The sequence below is a fragment of the Phyllobates terribilis genome, unplaced genomic scaffold (assembly GCF_046119375.1).
Source record: "Phyllobates terribilis strain yellow unplaced genomic scaffold, ASM4611937v1 Scaffold_2__4_contigs__length_985480577, whole genome shotgun sequence".
Lineage (NCBI taxonomy): Eukaryota > Metazoa > Chordata > Amphibia > Anura > Dendrobatidae > Phyllobates > Phyllobates terribilis.
In genome coordinates this window covers 277,960,929-277,984,492 of record NW_027362762.1, presented here as the reverse complement: position 1 = coordinate 277,984,492, position 23,564 = coordinate 277,960,929, and the positions used below count along the sequence as shown (strand labels likewise).

The window sequence follows — 23,564 nt, the reverse complement described above, 5'->3', positions numbered from 1 at the left end:
CATGGTACATGTGCTTTAAGCATTAAAGCGTTTGTCCCTGAATTAAGACATATCACCCATCAACAGGATGCATTGCATCAGAATTGGTGGGTGTCTCAAAGCTGATTACCGGGATTTTTAAGGGTGCATATACATTTGCCATTTATCATGAATGACACATAAACGGTTAGTGTGGACAGGCTGACATCATCTTATGAACAAGCAAAACACTCTTTCTGTGAAAGCATGATCAGCCAGTCTAAGCAGGCTTTTAAACAACTGCCAATCTGAAAACATTTAGCCTGTAAGCCGTTGTAAAACTTCTGCAGGTTATGTAATGTAAATGTACCTTAAGAATGGACCTCAAGCAATAACACACTCACCTACCTTGCTTATAGTTATTAAGTGCTAAAGGGAACTTAACAGGTCCCCCATGGCCTCCAACCCACTAGAAATAGTGTATTTGTTCTTAAATATCCTGCCTAACCAGCCTGTTAAAGTGATTACCACATAAATACATGTTTAACCCCTTCATGACTGATGACGTAAATATATGTCATCAGCTGTGTCCCTGCCTTTGATGTGGACTCCGGCACTGTGGCCACATCTTTCCCCTCACTTGATGTCTGATATAATCAGTAAACAAATGCCTTTAACAACTGCAGGTGGATCCGAGATCCACCCACGGCTGTCAACCAATTAAATGCTGTTGTCAATCACTGAAGGCGGCATTTAACACCCACCAGATGGAAGCATTTCAAAAGTCCCGACAATCGGATCCCCCCATCATGTGAGTGGCACCAATGGGTTTTCTTGACAGCTGCGCTCTACAGAAGTCCCCCATGCCTGTCATCACAATAATCAATCACAAGATCTTGATTTTTGCTATATATAGCAGTGCTGGAGCATTGCTATGTATAGCACAGGCGATAGGAAGATCACAGATTCATGTTTCCTAAGGGGACTATTGAACACTGTAAAAAGTAAAAAAAAACAGTTTTAAAAATTATTTAAAAAAATAAAAAAACACAATTTCAAATCACCCCCCTTTTGCGTTATTAAAAATAAAACTATTAAAAAAAATACACATATTTGGTATTCCTGCATTCAGATATGTCCTATCTATCAAAATATAAAGTAAGTAATCTTATCAGCAAACAGCATAAGGAGACCATAAATCAAAACGCCAGAATTATGATTTTTTGGTTGAGGGGACATTTCAAAAAAATGCAGTAAGAGGCTATCAGCACATTGTATGTACCCCAAAATAGTATCAATAAAAACGTCGGCTCAAGCCACAAAAAAACAAGCCATCACCCAGCCCCAGAACCCGAAAAATAAAAATGGCAATAAGCTCTCGGAAAATGGCAACAAACTCAACACTTTTTTCACCACTTAAATAAAAAATAACCTATGAATGTTTATATCACACTCCTTAGGGCATGATAACATGATTTGCAAGAGCTGGCGTCAATGCCAGTTCTCTGCAAATCTCATACAAGCACGCAGCATTCCTCGCCCACGTCATTGCGTCTCTGAAGCTGGGTGTATGTGTCCCGGTTTCAGAGGTGAACTGCGCATGTCTGGAAGTGAAGAAAATGTCTTCTTCACTTACGGACATGTGCAGGGCGCCTCTGCAGCCAGGAAGCATACATCCGGCTTCAGAGGCACAATGACGTGGGCGAGAAAAAACATTTGTTTGAATGTGATTTGCAGAGAGCTGACGATGACACCAACTCTTGCAAATTATGCTATCATGCCCAAAGGGGTGTGATAACATGCTGTAAGGGCTGACTAATCTTGGGAAAATAATGTCTGATAATGATTAGCGAACTTTATAAAAACTTTTTTTAAACAGATATTTATTTGATAATTACTATAAAGGGCTGGTTAAGCAGAATATTTAATACCAAATACACAAATGCTGGTGGTTTGGAGGGCATGGGGAACCTGTTAGGTTCCCTTTAATTATAGGAAAACTCATTTAGGTTGCCCAGGTCAGGAAAGTATATACTATTTCCACTGTGATGCACATTCCTTCTGTGCTGCTGACATTACTCTTAGTGGTTCTTGATTGGTCACTTGGAGTAACAAAATGTAAAAGGTGATGTTGCCTTTCAGTTAAAGTTCGTCACATTTTGAATTAAAAGCAAACTGCACTGTACTCACTTTCATTGGATTCAGCAGTGCCACTGCGTCCGGTCTCTGGCATTTGGTGCGATGAGGATGTCATGTTAATAATGCTGCAGGCAATCAATAAACTCAGAGGATTTAAGTAGCCACTAAGCTCACTGATTGAGTGCAATGCCAAACACTGTGAGAAGCAGAGCAAAATCGCCAGTGAATCCAATGAAAGTGAGTACAGAGTCAATTGATCTTTCATACCAAATTTTACCACTTGACGAGCATTAACTGAAACCCTGGAATACTTTTTCATTCTGAGGAAATTTGGTCTGTGAAACTATGGCTACACTGGCTAGCAAAGTAGTATGGTTATTGTATTTCGTAGGTTTACTGTAATATTAATGGTATTGAGGCTGGTCAAATTCTGAGTACATGTTAGATAATATTAGGACAGTTTGTGTCCTAATATTTTACAAAAACACTGATCCTGGATATATTCTGAGCTCATGGACTGGTAAGCATATTTTTTCTAAGAAGTAAGCATTAATACACATGCTTAATATATTAGACAAAAAACATCATAAGTTATTAATAGAAGCACAGCAAACAGTAATATGCTGTAATCTGAGCAATCATATTCACAATTATGACTGATTCTAGCCTTAGGGATACTTGATTAAGATTTTCTTTGACGGTGGACAATTTTGCTTAGGAATGTTCAGAAACACTAGTCTACAGCAATATTCATCAAACACATAATCACATAAGTTTATGAAATATTGTTATCAAACCAGTTATTTGCCTGAATAACACAAAAAATAAATAACACAAGATGATATTAATAATATCACAAAGTACATTTCTTTTAATCAAAGTCATTTATACTAGATAAAAATATCGGTGCTATTATCTTTATGTGATTTTTTTTAATCACTTCACGCCATGCATCGTACATGTACGGTGCATGGCGTGTCTCCCCCTTTAGTGTGGGCTCCGGCGCTGAGCCCGCACCTTTTCAGGCACATGACAGCTGATCTGTTCAGCTGTCATGTGCCCCTAACAGCCGGGGGTGGAATCACGATCCACCCACGGCTGTTAACCTATTAAACTCTGACAGCCTTATTTAACATGATTGCTCCGGAAGCGCTTCATTAGCTTCGCCCATCGGCGACCCTGTGACATGATCACGGGTTGCCGATGGATTGGCATGAAAACCCGGGGTCTGCTGGAGACCCCTGTATTTGTCATTGCCGGGATACTATAACTATTGCCAGGATGCTATGAGCGCCACCCAGCAGACGGCGCTCATAGCATGTCAGCATTTCTGCTACACACAGGCAATCTGATCATTGCCTGCGTGAAGCAAAGGGGATCAGATAACCGCAATTTCTAGTCCCCCATGGAGACTATTGAAGCAGGTAAAATGTAAAAAAAAAATGTTTTAGAAATATTAAAAATATATATATATAAAAGTTTAAATCACCTTCCTTTCGCCCTTTCAAATTAAAACAATAAAAAAATCAAATATACACATATTTGGTATGGCCGCATTCAGAATCGCCCGATCTATCAATTTAAAAAAATAATAAATCCGATCAATAAACGGTGTACCGAGAAAAAAATCAAAATGCCAAAATTACGTTTTTTTGGTCGCTGCAACATTGCAAAAAAATGCAATAATGGGCGATAAAAACATCACATTTACCCCAATATGGCATCAATAAAAACTTCAGCTCTGTGCACAAAAAATACGCCCTTCCCCGGCCCCAGATCCAGAAAAATGGAGAAAATAATATCTCAAAGTAATGCAAATGACAAATTGGGATCACCATCTTGTTAAAAACCATACTTCATGATAAACATGTTGTCAGCCATATCAGCTTAGTACATAAAAGAACAAGCAGAATAATTTCCAGCAGTATATAAATTCAATGAAGAAAACTTAATCTGGGTAGTGCTGCATGATGCTAAGTCACACCTTATCCAGGGAAGGGTTTTGTTAAGTGGATTAGTAGACAAAGGATCCTACTGCTTTTCAGGTAGGAATTCAAAAGGTAATACTGTATGCATGTTGATAATATTGCTTAAATCGATATGAACAATGAAAACGGATGCGGATCAACCTGTGACTGACAATAGTTAAGAACAATGACAGAAAAAAATAAGTATTTAGTTAAAAGGCTGAAGAAAACAAAACTTGGTAACTAAGATCACTGAAGACAACATACTGCATGGGTTTGACTCCCTTGGGCATTTTTCGGCTGTTTTGTGTCACCTGTGTGATACTTTGATCTGATTTGTGGTTAAATCACTCTTTCAATTAATTTGTGCAAACACACATTTTTGTATAATATACTTTTGCTGACCATGATATGTACATGTACAGCAGAATAACCATGAAACTTCATATGCAACAACATGAAGGTTCATGGTAATTCTATGCCAAACTCCTCAGCAGTGCTTCTTATAATTTTGTACAATGTTTTAATGCTTTACTTATGCCCATTAGTTTGTGCCTTACACTATCCATGATAAGAAGATACAATAGATTATTAATGATTACCTGCAAGTAACTGGAAGTTATTTAATGGGGTTTTATCCCATCTCTGAATAAAACATCTGGGAACATCACCAGTGTCAAGTGCATGAGTATTCTTTTTCCCATTGATAGAAGGGAGCTGACTGGGCATGTGCAGTCAATCTTTATTATACCCTTCAAACCCCTTTAAAGAAAATCTGTCACCAGCACCTGAGGCAATAATGATATTGTTGTAAGAGAAAAAAAATAATTGCTATAAAAGCAGAGGGCTCATTTGTATCCTGTACAGTATCTGTGCATATTGACTTTTAATGTCATTGTTAATTCGACCTAATCATTGCACATGTAGGACATAGCATCAGTTAAGTTTATAAATATTGATCAACTATGAATTGACTGAGTTAAATTTATTAAAATTTACAGGTCCAAGTAAATTCAAACATGTGCAATTTGATTACTGCAGATCACAAGGATAAATGCCCAGCGCCATCTCACCCATTGCTGCCAGAAAATGGGCTCATACAGTACAGACCAAATGTTTGGACACACCTTCTCATTTAAAGATTTTTCTGTATTTTCATGACTATAAGAATTGTACATTCACACTGAAGGCATCAAAACTATGAATTAACACATGTGGAATTATATACTTAACAAAAAAGTGTGAAACAACTGAAAATATATATCACATTCTAGGTTCTTCAAAGTAGACACCTTTTGCTTTGATGACTTCTTTGCACACTCTTGGCATTCTCTTGATGAGCTTCAAGAGGTAGTCACCGGAAATGGTTTTCAGGTCACAAGTATGCCCTGTCAGCTTTAATAAGTGGGCTTTCTTGTCTTATAAATGGGGTTGGGACCATAGTTGTGTTGTGCAGAAGTATGGAGGATACACAGCTGATAGTCCTACTGAATAGACTGTTAGAATTTGTATTATGGCAAGAAAAAATCAGCTAAGTAAAGAAAAACGAGTGGCCATCATTACTTTAAGAAATGAAGGTCAGTCAGTGCGAAAAATTGGGCAAACTTTGAAAGTGTCCCCAAGCGCAGTTGCAAAAATCATCAAGCGCTACAAAGAAACGGGCTCACATGAGGACCGCCCCAGGAAAGGAAGACCAAGAGTCACCTCTGCTTCTGAGGATAAGTTTATCCGAGTCACCAGCCTCAGAAATCGCAGGTTAACAGCAGCTCAGATTAGAGACCAGGTCAATGGCACACAGAGTTCTAGCTGCAGACACATCTCTACAACAACTGCTAAGATGAGACTTTGTGCAGCAGGCCTTCATGGTAAAATAGCTGCTAGGAAACCACTGCTAAGGACAGGCAACAAGCAGAAGAGACTTGTTTGGGCTAAAGAACACAAGGAATGGACATTAAACCAGTAGAAATCTGTGCTTTGGTCTGATGAGTCCAAATTTGAGATCTTTGGTTCCAACCACCGTGTCTTTGCGTGACGCAGAAAAGATGAACGGATGGACTCTACATGCCTGGTTCCCACCGTGAAGCATGGAGGAGGAGGTGTGATGGTGTGGGGGGCTTTGCTGGTGACACTGTTGGGGATTTATTCAAAATTGAAGGCATACTGAACCAGCATGGCTACCACAGCATCTTGCAGCGGCATGCTATTCCACCCGGTTTGCGTTTAGTTGGACCATCATTTATTTTTCTACAGGACAATGACCCCAAACACACCTCCAGGCTCTATAAGGGCTATTTGACCAAGAAGGAGAGTGATGGGGTGCTACGCCAGATGACCTAGCCTCCACAGTCACCAGACCAGAACCCAATCGAGTTGGTTTGGGGTGAGCTGGACCGCAGAGTGAAAGCATCAAGGCCAACAAGTGCTAAGCATCTCTGGGAACTCCTTCAAGATTGTTGGAAGACCATTTCCGGTGACTACCTCTTGAAGCTCATCAAGAGAATGCCAAGAGTGTGCAAAGCAGTCATCAAAGCAAAAGGTGGCTACTTTGAAAAACCTAGAATATAAGACATATTTTCAGTTGTTTCACACTTTTTGTTAAGTATATAATTCCACATGTGTTAATTCATAGTTTTGATGCCTTCAGTGTGAATGTACAATTTTCATAGTCATGAAAATACAGAAAAATCTTTAAATGAGGAGGTGTGTCCAAACTTTTGGTCTGTACTGTATGTCAGTTGTAGTCATGAGCTTCTTTATAATACCTTTCAACTATTAAATCATGTGGTATAGTGCAGCCTATCAAGGGGGAAAGGCATAGTGACTGAAAAAAATTGTGAGCAGGCAAAGCAGCGGCTAGGTAGGGATAGTAGGTCAGAGCACACAGGTCATCATGATACATAGGGAGATAAAGGCCTAAATCAGAGTGTGATGAATAACTGCAGCACTGAAGTACATTGAAATTGGGAGTGGTAATGTAGGTCTGTGAATAGCAATAATACACAGCTTCAAGTGATTGGGAAGTGCTGGACCTGCTGAGTCTGTATGACTGTGAACTGATTGATTCAGTATAGACTACAGTACAGCACCTTAAAGGTAACCTGGCAGGACAAAAACACTATTAAACTGCAACTATGGGGTTAATCTGCAGGTTAATAGTATAATAAAGCCATGCAGGTACTACACTAAAAGCTTGGCTGCATTGGCGAAAATAACGTTATTCCTCCCAGCAGCTTTGGGCTTTCAGTCATAGACACATGGCTGGCGAAGGTTCTATCACCACTCAGTATAAAGTGACCGGCTGCTACAACCACGCCTCGGCACTGACTGACAGCTGGCTATGCACTGATGCACTGTAGAGTCGGCTGTCAGTCAGTGTCGGGGCATGGACTCAGCTGCACCGACTGTTCCTCTATGACTGAAAGCTGGGGGCAGCAAGGAGAAATAAAGTTCATTTTCTCCCGGAAGCTGGGCTTTCAGCTATTAACTTGCAGATTAATCCCATATCTGCAGATTAATAGGATTTTTTTACTTAACAGGTTCTCTTTAAAGCACAATTGTTTTCATTTTTCATGTACTACAAACAAACAAGAAAGGAAGTTTAAATCATTGTTCAGTAAAGTATTGAAACAAATGCTTGTTTGTCCTTGAAAGCCATAAGCAAAATACACTTTGTTTCTTTTTTTTTCCCTAAGAAAGAAATTAAAAGACTCATGTGAAAATCGCACTTGGATATAATTGAATGAGAAGATTTTTTTCTCTTTTTATATTCACTTCAAAGCAACAAAAAACATTCCATCAAGACAAAAGTGTAAGAACATACAATTTAACCCCTTCATAGCCTTTGACATAAGTTTACGTCATGGTCTAGAAGGGGAACATTATCTATAATGTAATTTACATCATGGTGATCATGTGGGCACAGGAGCTATGCCCGCGCGATTGCTGCCAGGACCCCAGTGTGATAGCCAAGCTCTGGCTGTCACTGCCAGGAGCGGTGCATGAACTGCCGCAGGCCATTAAACCTTTAAATTAAGTGATCAATTGCAATTGCAGCATTTAGGAAGCTGGAAGAGGTGGGGGGCTTCCTCTTCCACTCAATCTTCACCCATGCGATGTCATCATGGGCTGCTGATCGTAGTTATGGCAATTCAATGTCGTCATGAAGACCTCCTCCATAAAGCTCTGTCAGCGAAGAAATAAAAAAGGTAAAGCTCTCAGATTACAGCAATTTTTTAAAAGCATTTTGTAGTGTGTGACAGCAGTCAAACATAAAACCGATATGAATCTGATATTGCTGTAAATGCACCGACCTGAATAATAAATCCATCTAATCACTTATACTGCACAACGAAAGGTGTAAAAAATAAATAAAACTAGTTCTTGACCAGCTTTTGATTTTTTTAATCTGCCTACCAAAAATCAAAATAAGGCTCGGCTCACATTTATCCTGTGCTTTACGCTGAGCGCTTATGCCTGGGTTTAGTTGTAAATCTTTGAAATATGTGCTTCAGACGGAACCATCAGTAGAAGATTCCCTATACTGAGGCAGATGGAGACACCTGCCTATGATCCAGTGGTGTACATCTTTTTAAGCATGCAAAAAGGCTCTGTTGACCACAGTTTTGTATACGTCTGAAAAGAAGGACACCACTGAACTGAGGCCAAATGGACTCCAGAGTAACTCTACTGCCTCATTAGCGAATGGATCCCTCAGGGGTTTCATCTGAATCACGTTTTGCAGAGATTTAAGTGCTCAGCGTAAAACAAACGATAACTGTGATCCAAAATGTAATGTAAAATGTTCCCAAAAAATGTTTCAACTCAATCCACAAAAAAACTCAAGTTCTTACTAAGGTCTGTCATCTGTCAATGGAAATACAGTATATGGGGCTTCCACGTTACTGGTGGCACAAAGGCTTTTGAAAAGAAAATAGGCTTCTCACCCCCCAAAATTAATCCAGTGAATTCTGCACTCCCAAATCTCATTACCACCTCCCTTCCGAGCCCCACAGTGTGCCTAAACCACATTTAGCATCCACATGTTTTGCATTTCTGTAGCGATGAGAGCCCGCTTCATTTGCAGGGTGCATGTCTCCATAAGCAGGAGTCTGGCACAATATATGGGCACTACAATGTACTGGGCACTAAAACGTACTGGGCACTACAATGGAAGATTTTCAATTTTTACATTCATTGCTGCTTGTTTATGTAAAACACCCATGAAGTAAAAATTGTCTCTACAGCTGTAGATAAATTCCCACAGGAGTGAAATGTCTAAAATCAAGTCACTTCAGGGGGATTCTGATGCTCTGCCACTTAGGGGATCTGCATGTAGAGTCCACAAATTATTCTATGATAATTTGTTTTCCAACTGTCGAATAGCTCTCCTTCACTCCCAAGTATCGCCTGTGGCTAAGCAGTAATATAAAGCCTTTTATGGGGTAATGGGGTATTTCCACGTTCAGCAGAAATTGTGTGATAAATTTTATTGCCAGTTTTCCTCATATCCCAATGTGAAAATGTAAAGTATTGTGCTAAAACAAAATTTTTGTGATAAAAATGTAATATTTTTTTCTTCACTGCCCAATGGTATTAAATTCTGTGACAAACCTGTGGTGTCAATATGATCACTGCACCCTTAGATCCATTCATTGAGAGGTGTAGTTTGTAAAATGTGGTCACTTATGGAGGGGTTCTTCTGTTCTGGCACCTCAGGGGCTCTGCCAATGTGACATGGCACCCGCAAACCATAGCAACAAAATCTGCTCTATAATATGGAGCTCTTCCTTTCTGAGCTTTACACTGTACCTGAAATGTATTTCCGGATTACATGTAGGGTATTGGTTTACTTAGCAGAAATTTCAAAACAAAAATTTGAGTTCTATTTTTTCCCATTAGTTCTTATACAAATTAAAAATGTGGGGCTAAAATAACATTTTAATGGTAAAAATTTAATCATTCTTTCTTTACAGCCCAATGGGATACCATCCTGTGGGGCACATGTGATGTCAGCAAGCTCACTGCACCCCTTGAAAAATTTATTGAGGAGTGTAGTTTGTAAAATGGGTCACTTATGTGGGGTTTGCTTTTTGGCACCTCAGGGGTTCTGCTAAAGTAACATGGCACCCTTAAACTCTTCCAGCAAAATCTGCACTAAAATATTGTGCTCCTTCCCATCTGAGCTATGCACTATGCCTCAAAAGAATTTTCTACCCAATATATGTGGTATTTGTGTACTCAGGAGAAATTGCGTAAAAAATTGTAATCTTCCTTTTCTCCTATTACCCCTTCTGAAAATTAAAAAATTAGGGTCAAAGCAGCATTTTAGTGGAGAAAATGGTATTTTTCCATTTACTCATCCCAATGTTGTACAACTCGCGTGAGGTTTAAAGATGCTCGCTACATATCTAGATAAATTTCATTACAGGTGTTCTTTCCAAAATGTTGTGTGATTTTATTCTGTTTAGGCATGTCAGGGGCTCTTGAAATGTGACATGGCATCTGCAATCTATTCCAGTCAAAATAGCGCTACAAAAATCAAATGGTGCTCCTTCCCTTCTGAGCCTTGTCGTACACCCAAACAGAAGTTTTCCACCACCTATGGGGTATCAGTGTACTTAGTAGAAATTTCACAACAAATTGTATGACCCATTTTCTCCTGTAACCCTTGTGAAATTGAAAATTTTCGGGCAAAATATTTGAGGGAAAAATGTATTTTTTTATTTTCACAGCTCAACATTACAAAAATTCTTTGACGCACCTCTGGGTTCAAGATGCTCACAACACTTATAAATAAATTCCTTGAGAGTTGTAGTTTCCAAAATGGGGTCATTTGTGGGGGGTTTTCCACTATTTAGGCACATCATGGGCTCCTCAAATGTAACATGGCATCCACTACCTAGTCTAGCCAATTTTGCGCTCCAAAAGTCAAATGCCACTCCTTCCCTTCTGAGCCCTGCCGTGGGCCCAAACAGTAGTTTTTCACCACACATAGGGTATCAATGTACTCAAGAGAAATTGCACAACAAACTGTATGGTCCATATTTTTCTGTTAGGCAGTGTGCCCACTATGCATTTTTTAAGCATTTCCACAGCGGCAATTCCGCTGCAGAAATGCTTAAAAAATGCTTGGTAGAAGGTCTGCAATGTTCCCCAATGATAATCCGCATGTGCTGTGCACATGCTGCGGAAATTTCCATTGCGGATTATCTTTGCGGAAAAATCCGCAGCACTACCAATTATTTTGCGTAAGCGCAGCGTTTTTGCCGCTATTGACTTGCATTGAGTTGCTTAATATCCACATGACTACATGTGCACATGCGGATATTAAGCGATTTAATGTGCGTATGGTACCCGGGTCTGGAGAAGAGGAGATTCTCCTCCAGACCCGGGTACCATAGTACCTGTAAAAAAAAAGAATTTAAAATAAAAAAAAAACATTATACTTATCTTCTGATGGCCCGTGGTTTTCTATCCGGTACGTCTTGGCTCCCCGGTGGCTCGTGATGGTGTAAAAGGACCTTCCATCGAAGGTCCTTTTACACCACCGCGGGCCACCAGGGAGACCGGAGAAGGAGACCGTGGGCCATCGGAAGGTGAGTATAATGTTTTTTTTTATTTTTTACCATTTTTATTCTTTTTTTTAACTAACTTGGTCACACTATATAAAATCCATGCCGGTTGCATGGATTTATATAGTGTGACCAAGTTGTCAAGCACTTTTCCAAGTGATGCTAAAATCACTATGAAAGCGCTTGACAACTTGCATTCGAAATCGCATGTGCAAAACGCGTGACAAACGCTTGTCCCTGGCTGAAAAAATGCATGTAAAATCCGCATGCACTTTTTCTGCCAGGGAGATGCAGAAACGCTCTGGAAAAATCCGGAGCATTTCTGCATCGTGGACACATAGCCTTACCCTTGAGAAAATCCAAATATTTTTTATGCTAAAGCAACACTTGTGGGAAAAAGTAACATTTAAATTTTTTCCTTACAAATTGATTTAATTCCTGTGAGCACCTGAAGAGTTAATAAACTTATTGAAAGCAGCTTAGAGCACTTAGAGGGGTGCAATTTTTAAAATGGTGTTACTTTTTGGAATTTTCTGTCACATAGGCCTCTCAAAGCACTATAAATGTAATGCTGTCCCTAAACAAATTGGTTTTTTAAATTTTGTTGGTAAAATGAGACGTTTCTAACTTTATAAAAAAAAAGATGTTTAAAAAATTATGCTGATACAAAGTAGACATGTCTTAAATGTTACTATTTTATGTGATATAACTATCTGCTTTAAGGGCATAACGATTAAATTAAAAATATTGTGAAATTTTTAACATTTTCACCAAAATTTTGATATTTTCACAAATAAAAGCAAAAAATATTGACCTAAATTTACCACTAACATACAGTACAAAGCATCCAGAAAAAACTTTCTCAGAATCACTTGGATACGTTGAAGCATTCCAGAGTTGTTACCACATAAAATGACACTGGTAAGAATTGTAAAATTTGACCTTGTCAGTAAGGTGAAAACAGGCTTGGGGTGAAGGGGTTAAATATATTTACTGCAAAGATACCAATCTCCAATATTCATTGCCCGTTTACTGCCCAAGAGATGCCTTATATAGCAGATGCAAAAAGAACAGCACACCTATACAATTCAGGGGTGTTCCCCCTTCCTTAAGCACACGCTGTGTGTCCCATATCTGGACTATATATTGATGTAATTAAAGATATATACCACTAGATGAATACCACTCATTAAATTCATAACAAATAACTATACATGAACACATGAATAAAACTACATCTAAGATGAAATCTATCATATTAACATTATAGAAAAAATACAAAAATATCTCTCAAATGTAGTCAATAAGAAATTCTATAAAAATGTGTTCTGGAATCTAGAAAAAAGTATGGCAATACCGTAAAATACAGAATCTGATGAAAATTAGCCCTGGTCCAAAAAACACTTTTGTTTACAATGCATTAATAATAAAATATACTGCATTGGTTTTGTATAGGTGAAAGGTGAGCCCCTCAGAATTGTGTCTTTTGGTAGACATCATGTTCCCGAGTCCAAAACTGACTACACAAATATACTGTAGTCTGTTGCATAACCTTTAGCCAATGTTCCTACTTCTTGGCAATTGTTTTTACATGGTCCATTTTTTTTGTTAAGGAGAATTAGTGTGCTTTAACTGCAAATTTACCAACAATTTATTACAGTAAATCGAGACATATAACTGTGCAGTGTTTAACTTGTCAAATAGTTGACACATATACTCCACACCAATATTACGAGCAGGCAGTTGTTGAATTATCATTTTTTGTACATTACATGTGTTATGTTCTGCTACCAGAGCTAAGGAAAGAGAGGAGATCTGTCCCTACGATAGAACTCAGCTGAATCCCTACGATGTAACAGGAGACCTGATCCTGCGATCAGACCTGCTAAAGTCCTAAGCTAGTCTGTACGGAGACCTATAGATGTGGGGAAGGAATCCCTACAAGTACTAAGGACTGGGAGGAATATGGGACACCTCCTAACAGAAATAGTAGCAGACAGACGAACAAACAAAATATATAGAACATAGAGGTCAGTAGACCAAGCAAACTAACAGAGCAAGACACAGAGCACAGGCTAGCTAGAAAGTAGATATACAATGAAGTCCAGCAAAGCCAGAAGGGCGGAGCAGGATTAAATAGGCCAACAAGGTCATGTGACCAGCAAAGGGAAAAAAACCTAAGAGCAAGGTTCTAACAGTATCCCCCCTTCTAAGAGGATCCTCCGGATCCCCTAGGACCAGGCTTATCAGGAAATCTCCTGTGAAACGCTCTGATAAGTCTGGACGCGGAAACATCATCCGACCTCACCCAAGAATTATCCTCAGGACCGAAACCTTTCCAGGCCACAAGATACTGCAAACTACCTCTATACCGTCTAGAGTTAAGGATGCGAGAAATTTCATATTCCCCGTCCTCCACCACCGGAGGAACAGAGGCAGAGGCGTCACAATCCGATACAACAGCTTTTTTCAACAGAGAGACATGAAATACCGGATTAATTCTCCAGGAGGTAGGAACCTCCAACCTAACAGCAGATTGGTTGACAACCTGAAGCACCTTAAAGGGCCCTACAAACTTGGGACCCAATTTCTTTGAAGGAATCCTCAACCGCAGATTCCTAGAGGACAACCAAACCATGTCACCAACAGCGAACAAAACCTCCTGTCGTTTCCTATCAAAGTAGTCTTTAGATTTTCTGTTGGCCTCCTGAAGATTACCACGCACATCCGTCCAAACTCTCTCCAAATCACCGGAAAAATTCTCCTCCTCAGGCACGGCAGATCCCAACATGGAGAACGACCCAAACGACGGATGTCTCCCAGAACAACAAAAAAAAGGCGAACAACCAGCAGAAGAAGATGTATGATTGTTCAGAGCAAATTCAGCAAGTGGCAGAAACTCAGACCACCCCTCTTGATTGTCTGCCACAAAACAACGCAAGAACTGCTCAACATCCTGGTTTTTCCTTTCTGTCTGGCCATTAGATTCAGGATGATATCCGGACGAGAACGACAAATGAACTCCCAACCTATCACAAAAGGCACGCCAAAAACGAGCCACGAACTGAGGACCCCTATCAGAAACAATGTCAGTAGGAACGCCATGAAGTCTGACAATTTCCTTGACAAAGGCCTTAGCGAGAGTTTTAGCGCAGGGCAGTTTGACGAAAGGAACCAAGTGACACATCTTGCTAAAACGGTCCACGACCACCCAGATGACAGTAAAACCCTCAGAGGGGGGAAGGTCAGTTATAAAGTCCATAGCCAAATGTGTCCAAGGAGCACTGGGAACCTCCAAAGGACAAAGCAACCCCGCAGCAGGAGTATGTGAGGACTTAGATCTAGCACATATAGTACATTGACGCACCCACTTAATGACTTCCTTCTGCCATCCAGGCCACCAAAAACTGCGACCCACCAGTCTCTTGGTCTCAGAGATTCCGGGATGACCTGCCAACCGAGATTTGTGACACTCAACAAACAAATCTCTCCTAAAGGTCCCAGGCACAAACAACCTCCCATGAGGAGTGTTAGAAGGGGCATTCTCCTGTGCTTTAAGAATCTCATTTTCCAAAACGGAGTCCAAAGCAGCTATCACAACACCTTCTTGTAAAATGTTCTCCTCTTTCTCAGCACCGACTATGGGAGAAAAACTGCGAGACAAGGCATCCGCCTTAACATTCTTAGTACCAGGGATGTAAGTAACGGAGAAATTAAACCGCGAGAAAAACAGTGCCCACCTAGCTTGACGGGCATTCAGGCGCTTGGCAGCATCAAGATATATCAGATTTTTATGATCCGTAAGAACCTGAACGGGAAATTCCGCACCTTCCAAGAAGTGGCGCCAGTGTTCAAATGCGAGTTTAATAGCCAATAATTCCCGATTACCAATATCGTAATTCAGTTCAGTCTCCGAAAATTTTTTTGAAAAAATGGCACAGGGATGTAATCCATCCCCGTTATCCTGAGACAATACTGCGCCAACCCCCACAGAGGAAGCATCAACCTCAACCAAAAACGGCCTAGTAACATCAGGCTGCATAAGGATGGGAGCAGAGGTGAACCTCTCCTTGAGATACACAAAAGCTTCAATGGCCTCAGAAGACCACTGAACCGCATCAGCACCTTTCCTGGTGAGATCAGTCAGAGGTTTGACAATACTAGAAAAATTTTTTATGAATTTTCTGTAGTAATTGGCGAAACCCAAAAACCTCTGTATCGATTTCAAACCAATAGGCCTAGGCCATTCCTGCACAGCCTGAACCTTAACCGGATCCATCTCAAAACCTTTGCTGGAGATAATGTAGCCCAAAAAACTAATTCTCTGTACAGCGAACTCACATTTCTCCAGCTTAGCAAAAAGCGAATTGTCCATTAATAACTGTAATACCTCACGCACGCTCCGCCAATGAGACTCCAGATCTGGCGAATAAATCAAAATGTCATCCAAATACACAACCACATTTTTACCGATCAAAGGTCTAAGGATGTCATTAATCAGATTCTGAAAAAATGCAGGAGCATTAGTAAGACCAAAAGGCATAACCAGATTCTCAAAATGACCCACAGGAGTGTTAAAAGCAGTCTTCCATTCGTCACCCTCCTTCATGCGCAACAGATTGTATGCCCCCTTAAGGTCAATTTTAGAGAACCACTTGGCCCCCATTAACTGGTTAAACAGATCAGGAATCAATGGCAGTGGGTAAGGATTGCGTACAGTAATTTTGTTAATCTCACGAAAATCCAGACAAGGACGTAAACCGCCGTCCTTTTTTTTTACAAAAAAAAATCCAACCGCCACAGGAGACTTAGAGGGCCTAATGTGACCGGCGGCCAAACTTGTCTGTATGTATTCCTCCAAAGCCTTCCTCTCAGGAATAGTAAGGTTAAATAAACGACTTTTAGGAAGAGTCGCTCCAGGGACAAATTCAATAGAACAATCATAGTCTCTATGGGGAGGCAAAACCTGCGATTCCTTCTCAGAAAAAACTCTCCAAAAATCCTGAATAGGAACAGGCAATTCTCCCCTATCCAAAGCTGCAATACGCCCGTTACAACACTTGTCATAGCATTTATGGCTCCAGGATTTAATTTCACTGGTAGACCAATCCAGTACAGGATTGTGAAATTTTAACCAGGGCAATCCCAATATTACTGGAGAAGGCAAGTTATTCAACACTACCAAATCCAATTTCTCATGGTAAACACCATTAATAGTGAGAGGAAATTCACAGACCTTGAGAGTAATATTCTTCAAAGGGGAACCATCCACAGAAACCACAGCAATGGGGGATGATAAAGGTTCAGGTTTTAAATTGAGTCTTTCCACGAATCCCCCATCAATTACATTCAGAGTAGACCCGCAATCAACAAACACCCGAAATTCCATTAATTTTTTCTGAGCAATCGTGGAAGCAGCTAAAAATATACCCTTGGAATTTAAACAGGCAATACGGGCGTGACTGACCTTTTTTTTTTCTTTCTTCATACGAAGCTCACAGCCTTTAATCAAATGACCAGATTTTCCGCAATAGAAACACAAGCCTTCAGAAAATCGACGGTCTTTTTCTTGAGAGCGAGGTGCCACCGATCCAATCTCCATCGGTTCACCACTGTTAGTACACACATTCTCATAACCAGAAACTGACATAGCATAGGATTTGCTCTCATTAACCCTTGCACGCAGTCTTCTATCCACCCGTATAGCTAATTGCATAGCCTGTTGCAAATCTTCAGGTGTAGGATAAGCAATTAGCAGGTCTTTAACCCTTTCACTGAGCCCAGCAAGAAATAGACTTTTCAGAGCAGAATCGTTCCACCCTGTTTGAGTAGACCAACGACGGAAATGAGTACAATATTTTTCCACATTACCTGATCCCTGTTTTAAACGTCTCAACTCAGTCTCAGCTGATGCGACACGGTCAGGATCATCATATAATAGTCCCAAAGCAGAAAAAAAACTATCCACTGATCTGAAGCATGTATCACTAGGTTGCAAAGAAAAGGCCCACTCCTGAGGCTCTTTGCGCAAAAGTGACATTATGAACCCTACGCGCTGGGATTCATCCCCAGAGGACTTAGGTCTCAAATGAAAATACAATAAGCAAGCATTTTTAAATGAAAAAAATTCTCGGTGTTCACCAAAAAATAAATCCGGCAAACATACCTTAGGCTCCAAGAAATGTGCTCCAGGACAGTTACTCACGTGCTGACGGAGCTCGGCCACCTCCAGAGAGAGTCTCTTCAGGCGATGAGCCAAATCCTGAACCGACACCATGATGGAACAGAAAAATCTTTCCTTAGAGAATTTGCAGGCTGGACTTACTGTTATGTTCTGCTACCAGAGCTAAGGAAAGAGAGGAGATCTGTCCCTACGATAGAACTCAGCTGAATCCCTACGATGTAACAGGGGACCTGATCCTGCGATCAGACCTGCTAAAGTCCTAAGCTAGTCTGTAAGGAGACCTATAGATGTGGGGAAGGAATCCCTACAAGTACTAAGGACTGGGAGGAATATGGGACACCTCCTAACAGAAATAGTAGCAGACAGACGAACAAACAAAATATATAGAACATAGAGGTCAGTAGACCAAGCAAACTAACAGAGCAAGACACAGAGCACAGGCTAGCTAGAAAGTAGATATACAATGAAGTCCAGCAAAGCCAGAAGGGCGGAGCAGGATTAAATAGGCCAACAAGGTCATGTGACCAGCAAAGGAAAAAAAACCTAAGAGCAAGGTTCTAACAACATGAACCCTAGCATTTCTGGTCGATTTCATATTTTTCCTGAGTTGGCTACAAGTGATAAAAAAGTTTTGGACACCAGACTATAGCTTTTCCATTTAGCATTGAACAAAGATCTTGATACTCCACAAATATGGATAATTTTCCCACAACCACTTGTGAAAAAGTCACTGCTTCTTCTGTTGGTGCTGTCTGTGTATTGAAAACCTAAAATACAGACATATACCTCTCAAAATGGATAAGGTTGAGACCATTTTTACCATTTTTTAGCCTAAAGTGTTTGTCAGTGTGTAGAGTGTTATTAAGCAGACAGTTAGGTATTTATTACCAGATACTATCCCATTACCTACATCCAGCTGCCCATTGTGTTGGATTGTCAATGCAACTCTCTTCTCCCACTCTTGACACACTGATAGCAACACTGCAAAAGAAATGCAAGCACAGGCTTCCAGTATCCATTGTTTCAGATGCTGTACATCTCGTATCTTGATGGTATGGTGTGGTATATGGGGTACAAAGATAGTGGGGCCATTCTTCATCAATGGAAACCTCAATGCCAATGGATATCTAAAATTGCTCCATGATGATGTGTTGCCCTCTTTATGCACCAAAGATGGCACGTTCCCTGAGTTTTTCCAACAAGATGGTGCACCATCACATTATGGGTGTCAGGTCCGAGCATTCCTACATGAACAGTTTCCTGTAAAGTGGATTGGTCGTTGTGGGCCAGTTGAATGGCCACCAAGCCCTCCCGATCTGACCCACTTAGACTTTTATCTTTGGGGTCATCTGAAGGCAATTGTCTATGAGGTGAAGATACGAGATATGCAGCATCTGAAACAACGGATACCGAAAGCCTCTGCTAGCATTTCTTCTGAAGTGTTGCTACCAGTGTGTCAAGAGTGGGAGAAGAGGGTTGCATTGACAATCCAACACAATGGGCAGCACTTTGAACACATTTTATAAGTGGTCATAAACTCGTAAAAAACTCCTGAAAGAATAAAGTTACGTTAAAACCAAGCACACCATTGTTTTTCTTATGAAATTCTCAATAAGTTTTATGTGTCACATCACCCACTTCCCATTGAAAAAAATAAAGTTGTATCCAAAATGGCCGACTTCAAAATGGCCTCCATGGTCACCACCCATCTGGAAAAGTTTTCCCCCTCCCATATACTAATGTGCCACAAACAGGAAGTTGATATCATCAACCATTCCCATTTAATTTAGGTGTATCCATATAAATGGCCCACCCTGTAGAATAATAAATGTCTTTTATTTTTTAATAGCAATCAAGGCTTATTTGATTCTCTGTAAACAATTCTCTGTGGACAATTTTGAACAAACTTTCCGAAATCAAATTTTTTCAGATTCACTCATGCTTACTTACCCTAGACTATTCTAAACTCATATGTGTACTGACATTAACGGCACAAGAAAAACAAATATGCAAAATACCTGTCCATATAAAGTTCTATTCACACTAGTTTTAATGGTTTCTGTGACTGATTCCTTTTTTAATAGATCACAATTGACAATGACTGTAATGGTATAAAAAAAAGCAGAATAGCTACTAAAACATCCAATATAAATCAATAAAAAGTCACTTAAGAAAAGTTACAGATTCTCAATAAATACATTGTGCAAATACACGATTAAGGAATTCCTTGATCCTAATGTAGTGGGTTTGTGCCCCACAGAAAAACATTTGGATATCCGCTTGAGGAATAAAAATAGTATATAAATATTAAATCCTTTTTAAAGTTGTCTCTATCCATGGAACTACATTTAATGAGTGCTGTTTTATCTTGACAGCACAGGCTTTCCAGGAGCTATTTTGTGCTTTTTATATAATAACATCTTATTCTTTCTAAATTTATACATATGGCCAGCTATCCAGTGACATCTGAAACAAAGATCACACACATTTCAATGCTGTCTATGTGATGCTCTCCCGCTGATTCCTAGCTTGCAGCAGGGATGCTCACTTCTAAAAGTGACAGGAAAGAGGACAGAATTTATCATTAAAACACTGTTACAAAGCTCACACAAAAGGTGGCTAGGCCTTTCCGGATCTCGTTAGAGCAAGCCTTTAATGTAAGCAGAAGAATTACCTTTAAATTAATTTCAGAAAATCTCAACATAGCTTTTTTTCCAAAGCAAATGAATCATTTTAACCTCATGCTTAAAGTAAAGTGCACCATCGCCATAGTCTAAGCGTATAAAACAAGACTTCAATAACCAAATGAAAAAGCAGGATAATCTGATACTCTATTGTAGGTCACTACAAAGGACTGTATGAATGTCTGCTGCTGCCGGCAGGAGAAGAGAAAGAACATGACATTTTTAAAAACAGTGGAAAATTTCCTTTCAGGCACAAGTCGCATAGCAGCTAAAGAAAAGTAACTTTAAAATGTTTTTACTTTTTATTTATATTTTAGAAAAGCTAGGGCATAACATCAATTTCTGATTCTGTTCACATTAAGTATTAATTTAAGGTGAAATATTGCAACATAGTTATGTCAAAAATGTCAGTGTTTATGTGTTAGAAGTACAGCACTGCTATTAAAGGGGTTGTCTCATGAAACAACAGCTGCAGGGGAAATGTTGCAGTATATTCCAATCATCCGCATGAATCATGTATAACGCATGAGGGCCAGGTTCTTGAGCACAGAAGCCGTTTGTATTTGATGGCTATGGGCACATTACGGGGGCATTATTTCATCCAAATGCATGTACTTTTGGGTAAAAAGCATTCTTTTTTTTTTTTTTTTTAATTTCTGGACTGTTTGGCTCCTACAGCTTCTATGTACTAAAGTACATAGAAGGCTGAAGAGTAAGTTGACAAACATTTAAGCTGATCTATAACTAAATCAAGATTTACCATTAATATTACCACAAATCAGTTTATTGGACTGTCATTTGTATTAAAAAGTTTTACACTCAGCAGCAAAAGCATAAGAAAAAGAGAAAATTGTTGATTCATATGCACTTTTAAAATAAATAATCTTTATGACAACCCTCCAATAATCTGCTTGTGTATCACCTAGCCAATAAAAATGGATAAATTATGTAATGATTTTTATTCACTTATGTAAATATAAAAGTAGGATGTTTAAATACAGGGGGCGTGAGTGCAGAATATGTCTAAGCACCATATTTGTCAAAGTGCCTACTTGTTAAACATAACAGTTAGATTTGGTAAAAAATGACAATCTATGCAAGATATTCAAACAAACTTATTTCCAGTTCAGTTAAACTACAAAATGTTTTTCTTCCATTTTTTTGATTCATAAATGTATTAGCTGCTATTTCTTTTCAACTTTACGGAATTGTGTCTACATCAGTCCCTCTCTCCTCCCCTCTCCCATGTGCTCATATGCTCTTCTCACAGTCTTAAAACACTCAAAACCATCCACTCCAACCATACAATACTGGAGACATTCTCACACGTCATTGAACCATCTTCTCGCCCTGTCTATTTCCTTCTCCTAGCTGCAGAAGACAGACCCCAAACTCTGGCCCAGCTTGTACTGTTGCCTTTAACTCCTTTTCTGCTGCACAAAGCAAAATTTACTAATCTTATAAACATTAGTTACAAGTCTTCTCCTGTCTCCCTTATGCGTGCCTTCTGGAACTCCCCTACATTCAAGACATCTTCCTTTCTATCTTAACCTTCTGGGTCTCACTGATGCCTGGATTAATCAATTGTACATCATCTCTGCTGCTGGTCGACTGTATGGTAAGCAACATTTTTCCATAAACTCCATTTGTCAAAATGTGTTTTTCAAGTTATCCCCTCACCTACATTCTCCTCTTTTGGGATCCACATTGTCAGACTTTTCCACCCCTTTTCCCTGTGAGTTGTGGATGTGCACTACTATCCTGACAAACCCAAACAGTTCTTGGATCATTTAGTAGCCTTGTTTCCATGTTTTCTATCCTGTGACAAATCCAGTCTCAACATGGATGACTTTAACATCCCCATTGGTAATCCACTCTCCTCTTCTGATATCCACAATTTATCTTTCATTTCCTGTATAGGTCTTTCCAGCTTAATAACTTTATTGTGCATGTGGATGGATATACACTGGACCTGGTCTTTCTTTAACTATGCTCAACATATTATAACACTCCTCTCCAGCTCTCTGACTACAACCTTCTTTCCTTTATCATTAATATTTGATGCATCACTCAGGACAACCTTAAATGTAGCACATATGAAGATCTAGATGCCAAAAATATCCAGCAATTTTTGAAAAAAAATTGCCATCATTGGCCCAATCTTTTCTCTCCTCATGTCCCAACTTAGCTTTTATTCATTAAAATAATACACTGAAAAGTGCTCTAGATGAAGCAGCATCCCTCACACACAAAACACACTGAAACACTTGATGGCAACCCTGGCATATGTTGTAAGCACATTTCTTCCAGCAGTGCTCCAGATATATTAAACATCTGTGAAGAAAATTACATTTGGCAGAAGACTTCACCCACTATACATTGATGGCCAAAATATATAACTCTACCCTTCATACTGCCAAGCAATCCTAGTTCACCACCCTTATTACTTCATTATTTGATAATCCAAAATGACTTGTCACTTTTCATTCCCTTTTCAGTCCTAAAGTGTTTACCCATATAACCAAACTCAGTGCTGACAACCTGACCCCTTGATTCAAAGAAAAAAAAAATAACCAAATCTGACATGAAATTTTCTCCCAATCCCCTAATAGCATGAATCTCCTGCCCACTCACACTTCATCAAGTTCACTTTCTGCCTTTGAACCAGTCACAAATGGATTAAACTGTCTTCTTCACACCTTACAATCTGGTTTCTGCTCTGTTTATTCAACAGAAATTGCACTTACTAAAGTCTCTAAAGATCTACTAACAGCTAAATCTAAAGATCACTACTCTGTTTTGATTCTATTCAATCTCTCTGTAGGATTTGACACTATGGCTAACCAACTGCTCTGCTCTATTGGCCTCAAGGATACTGCCTCTCTCTTAGTTATCCTCCTATCTCTTTGACCACCCCTTCTGTGTATCAGTTGCTGGCTCTTCATTCGCTCCTTTTTCCCTTATGATTGGGGTTTTTCAGGGTTCATTACTAGGTTCTCTCCTCTTTTCTTTATACACCACCATTTTCGGGCAAGCCTTCAGCAAAATTGGATTTTATTAT

General features: G+C 39.6%; 1 protein-coding gene across 3 annotated transcripts in view; it reads right to left on the bottom strand.

The window, feature by feature from the left end:
- The window catches only part of SLITRK6 (SLIT and NTRK like family member 6), a 60,814-nt gene that overhangs the window by 4,746 nt on the left and 32,504 nt on the right, over nucleotides 1-23,564 (bottom strand). Inside the window, exon 1 of one of the 3 annotated variants that reach the window (XM_073664105.1) lies at nucleotides 723-868. The exons of the other annotated variants lie outside the window; for them this stretch is intronic. The gene's annotated coding sequence lies outside the window, so the exon portion shown is untranslated. Of the gene's footprint in view, nucleotides 1-722; nucleotides 869-23,564 lie in introns of those variants that run through there. 3 annotated transcript variants of the gene reach the window in all.